This window comes from Telmatherina bonti, assembly GCF_933228915.1.
Source record: "Telmatherina bonti genome assembly, chromosome: 12".
Classification (NCBI taxonomy): Eukaryota; Metazoa; Chordata; class Actinopteri; order Atheriniformes; family Telmatherinidae; genus Telmatherina; species Telmatherina bonti.
Genome location: NC_136610.1, coordinates 7748196 through 7754085, shown reverse-complemented (window position 1 = coordinate 7754085; position 5890 = coordinate 7748196).

Genomic DNA, 5890 nt, shown 5'->3' with positions numbered 1-5890 from the left:
TAACGCCAGTAAAGACTGATCCAGTTGGGATGAAAGCATGGATCCATCTTTTAAAGTCCTGATTTCACCTGAGATAAAAACCAGCAAACTGCATCTCGACCTGCAAACTAAATGACCTGCTGAGTGGAGAGCAAATAGATTTTACATCAGCTTGTTTTTGATCATCTTTCCCACCTGGAAACCACACACACTAATGTTTATCCTTCTTTTCTGCCTTCGTTGATTTTCTCCTCTTCATGTTATGTTCTCTTTAACCAGTTTAATTACTCATTACATGCTTGTGTAGCCTATTAAACAGGCATGGTCCGCTGTTTCTGATATGTGTCCTTAAATTTCTTCCAGAAAAGCATCCATGACAGCAGATTTATTCACATTCTTTTGCAGAAATTTTCCTCAATATGGTGATAGGGATTGGACGCTGCTGATACAACAGTGTTTAAAGGTGAGGGGTTGTCCGTCTGCATATTGTGATGTTTTGTTACAATACCTGGAAGGATCTACAACACTGGTGTCCAAAGTAAGGCCAGGTTTGGCCCGCCGATTCAATATTAAAACCATTTAAAGAATGTCGCACCTATAAGATTTGTTCTAACATTCTTTTTAGAGACTTGAGACAGTAATGCTTTCCCACTTACTTCCAGCATTTCAGTACTTTGTAAAGAGCCTTATGGGGCTCCACGCCTCACTTAGGGTGGATTCACATCAGGATAGTCCGCTAGACTCGGTCCGATTGGGGACTCGGCTCAGCTGTAGGGGGGTGTATCCATGCAGACCGAGATCGTGTTCATGCTGCACTTTGGTCAAACCATCAGAACAGTATATCCCCATTCCCACCAAAGGTGGCGCTGCACTAGTATTTAGCAAAAGAGAGGACAAGACCCGCATGAAGAAGAAAACTTAATTGCGAGTTAAACATGGAGACCAAACTATGGCTATTTTGGGTTTTTATTGTGTCTTATGCAAGTATACTGCAACAATGGACGCAGTATGAACACCAGACGAGGCAGAGGACCCTTAATGCCATCGCTATGTATTTACACATAATGCAATGCTACGCCAAAGGCAGAAAGTGACTTTTTTTGTAGTCCGCTTCCTGTATTTGGTCTGCTTGAAACAGGCCAAGACGTGCGTTTGTAACGGGGACAGAGTCCACTTCTTTGGTCCGAATCCGAATTCGTTTGGTGGATTCACATTTCCCCAAATGAAACAAACTTTCCGAGTAAATGGACTCGGATTTGAACCAAAAAGGCTGATGTGAACGTGTCCTTACCCTTTCCTAACTTTAAACATGAAAGACCTTTAAAAACCAAACAGCGTTATAAGAAATTTCACATTTGTGGTTTCTGTTTTCATATTCAAGTAAATATTTTCTTCAGTTATATGTAAGTTTGTTTTGTAAAAATAAAAGGGTGCGATTATTTTCCTCTCTGCAGTTTCCTCTCCTGCTGTCTTCAGCTGCTAATCGAGCGTCTCTGGCGTTGCAGCGCTGTGCTGTAAACTCCTCCCACAGCCGCTTTGCTTTCATTCAGACACTGTTGCCAACTTGGCGACTTTCTCGCTAAATCTGGTGACTTTTTTTGTTAAAAGCGACAAATCTAGCAACCTTTACTGGAGTTATTGGAGACTTTTCTGGTGTTTTGGCGACTGACTTGAAGGCACATATTGTTCTGCAGTTACTGTAAGGAAGGAGCAGCGGGAGCCTCTCCCGTCCTAAAGCACTCCCAGGCGGCCAGTCTCAGTCGGCTCCGGCTGCAGGTCAATGTAGAATAACTGCAGTAGGTTGTGGAAGTTCACCTAAACATAGTTTATACCATTGTCAGTGACAACTGGCTGCATTATTTTCCTATACATAGTTTGGGCGAGTTAAACACTGGAATATGCCTCCGTTACGGGGCGTTACCATAGCAACGCGTTAACCAGCTGGTTCAGATCAGCCGTCTTTTAACAGGTGAATGAGAGAAACGCGCTGCAGCCTGACAGCGGTTGTTTGGCATAAAACGTACATCCAGGCCAACGTAAAATAGTTCCTATATAAGCAGTAAAAACGGATTAAACAACTCGGAACTGTGCATTAGACGGTTATAATGCACGACACGGAGTCTAGAACACCGCGACGCGCAGCGTTGTTTAAAAATACTGGATAATTGTGTTAAATAATCACAGTCTGGGTCACAAAAGAGATCAGCAGCAAACTGTCTTGTCAAAAATGAATTTTAAATAGTTTTTGAATGGTCAGTCCTGTGTTAATCCATGCTGGACAAACACTTGGCCGAGAATTTCCCTCTGTTGGTGAAGGCTGTTCCCCCCACACCTTCTCCCCTCAGAGAGAGGGGAAGGTTCACCTTTAAAATGTGAACAATATGTTTTTGTGTTGATTTCGAATTTCACTAATTAAAATCAGTAAGCAGCTACATTCAGTGGTATACATCCATATATATATATATATATATATATATATATATATACATATACCGTACATGTCAGGGCTGTGATTATTTTGTCCCGATTTGATTCGATTACAATATTTTTGGAAAACTCCTTTAGAACCAGGACCTGGCAAGAAAGCTTACCAGAACCAAAACCAGGAAGGAAAACCTCCATCAGAACCAGGACGGAAGGCCATCTTCCTGGACTGGTTGATGGTGGAGGGGACAGAAACAAGGGGTCAACACTGGTATGTAACAACCTCCCAAGGTCGAATTAACCCCCGAATCAGATAAGAACTCATGACTTTCTACTTCAGAAGGAAGTCCATCCACACATCTTCAGAACAGAGCTCAACGAAAGCCCTAAAATTCAGATCCATCTCAATACTGCAGACAGACCTCCATGTTAAACCAGGAACCCTGCTGGTTTTATCTTGTTCCTGGTTTAAAATGTCTACACAGACAGACTGTGGCACCCTTTTTGAAGTTGGACCCTGAGGTAAGAGCTGTTGTCTGTCACCCCAGGAGGTCCCTTTGTATCCACAGCACACAAAGACCAGATTCCAGAGCAGGACCCTTTAGCTCTGAACTCTAAAACTGTATAAAATCCTGGATGCACCCTCAGCACACCTGGATAAATGGACTCTTCTTCCTTTCTCAATTAATCCAAGACTTTAACCGTTTTTCAGATGTGAAATCCACAGATGTTAGCAAATTAGTTAATTTCTGTGATTCCTTGGATGGAACAATGGCGCCATCTAGCAGACACCCTCAAACAGGTTGAGATTTGCATTTCAGGTTGATTAAATACACAGTGATTAACATTATATGCCGTTGTTATTAATGACTCTGACTCAAAGTAAGAACTTGTTGTGTGGAAATGATTTCTTGACCCACCAGGTCCGTGGAAAGTGAAAATCATGAAGTGTATTTGAAATGTCTTGTACCTGTTAACAAACCTTTTCCCCTTTTGACAGCAGCAAAACTGTTTTTAAGGTTCATGGTTATAAGGATCATTCATACTTCTTCTCATCTATAAATGGATTTTATAGACATGTTTTGAGGTTGGAAAAATGTTAAGTTTAATTCCCCAAGAACTTAGTATTTTGACCAAACTTTCAGACCCCATGTCCTGCGCTCTGATTGGATAATCGAAAGTCCGCCCCAGAGCGCCGGCAAATTTAACTGCTCTCTTGCTTCGTGTCTCTTGTTTCCCTTTCTCTTTTAAACTCTTCTTTTGTTTTTGTTTTTTTGCCTTTCTCTTGTCTTGTTTTCCTCTTGTTAGGCCCGAGCACCTTGGCGGTGCGAAGGCCTATTGTATTTGCAGTGTTTATTATTTTTATTCGGACACTTCGCGTGCTTTTTTGGAGGCCTGAACGTGCTCGAAAACTCACCAAATTTGGCGTACCCCCCCAAGGGAATACGAAAAATTTGATATTTTGAGGTGCTCCAGAATGTTTGGGCGAAACTGAATGAGAGCGCCACCTATTTTAGGTGCCCCGCCACTGCATGTCGTTAATCTTTATGAAAATTCATACACATGATCTACATGCTAAGGCGAACAAAAAATCCTCTTAATGTCATGGTGAAATGTCGACAGGAAGGCGGCCATTTTAGGTCAAAGTCAATATTTTGGCGTTTTAGCACCTCGCATTTTAACGAACTCGTCCTAGAGCTTTTATCCCACTGAGCCACAAATTGCTCAGGATGTTCAGGAGGCATGTGTGATTAAATGTTGTGTTATTTCTTCTAATAGGAGACTTAGTTTACGAGGGGCGGGGCCTCAAAGTTTGATGTCTCGCCATGAAAAATTAAACGGATATAACTCCCACATAAAGCAACATTTCTGCACCAAATTTGCTAGATATGATGGCAGTCCCCTCCTACAGAGTTCTATATGCCAATATTTTGATTATGAAATAGCCACGCCCCCTGGAGGTCAAAAGTGTTGTTTTTTGCTCACACACCCATAACTCTGGCTTGGTGGACACCACATGGCCCAAATTCACTCAGGCATCACAAAACATGTTGGTGAAGAGATCTGGTAAAGGACGTTGCTCTACGCTGCACGGCGTGCCCGTGACGCCATGGCGAAGTTCCATGCGGCGGCGTGACATCATAAATCACTATAAAATTGTCAATTTTGATCTGATCACCCTAAAACTTATAGGGATTAATAAGGGATCAGTCCTGAACAGATTAATGTGACCATTGCTGGTGTAGACCTAAGCCCCGCCCACTTACAACAGGAAGTGGTTTTTTCCACGTTTGAGGGTCATGCTTCTAAGCAAATGGTCCAAAACACTTGAGACTCCTCCAAAACATGTCAAACCCTTTCATGATGCCACAATAAAAACCTCAAGTTGCTACGCTAAACGGGACATGGCGAATGGCGGTCCAACGCCATGAAACAGGAAGTACCTGTGACCAAGCCATGGAACCTTGGACCGCCACCAAACTTGCCATGACTGATGACAGTAAGGCCCTGAACTAAGCCCCATTGAAACATAATGGAATAAATGGAGCATGTCTCCATAGCGCCCCCTACAAAATTTCAATCAATCAGCCCCGCCCACTACATGGACCGACATGGATAAAATTCAGCACAGTTGGAGAACCTTCCAGTACCTTCAAAAAAGTCTCTTGGACATATGGGCTAAATTCAACAGGAAGTCGGCCATTTTGAAAAAGGTGCCATTTTTGGGGTCATTTCCTTTCCATGCATTTTAAACAACTCCTCCTAGGGATATTGTCCAACTGACACCCAACTTGCACAGGATGCTCAGGAGGCATGTGTGATTTAAAGTTGTGTTATTTCTTCTAATAGAAGATTTAGTTTAGGAGGGGCGGGCCCTCAAAGTTTGATGTCTGATAAACAAAGACTTATTGCTAAAACTCCCACATAAAACAACATATCAGCACAGGAATCGAAACATTTGATGGCAGTCCCATGATGAACAAAATCTACAATGCAATAATGGGACTATGAATTAGCCCCACCCCTTGGCAACAACAAGTGTCTGATATCATGAACCAGGAAGTACCTGTAACAAAGCCATGAAACCTTTGATCTTCACCATACTTGCCATGAGTCATGACAGTTATGTCCTTAATAGAGTAAAATTACAATATAGTGGAAAAGATAGTAAATGGCTCCATAGCGCCCCCTACAATATTTCAATCAATCAGCCCCGCCCACTACATTGACTGACATGGATAAAATTCAGCACACTTATAGTCCATTCCAGTACCTTCAAAAAAGTCTCTTGGACATATGGGCTAAATCAAACAGGAAGTCGGCCATGTTGAAAAAAGGTGCCATTTTCGGGGTCATTTCTGTCATTTTCTTTGCCATGCATTTTGAGGAAGTCCTGCTAAGATTTTTATCTAACTTTAACCCAAATGAGTCAGGATGCTCAAGAGGCATGTGTGATTAAAAGTTGTGCTATTTCTTTTAATAGGGG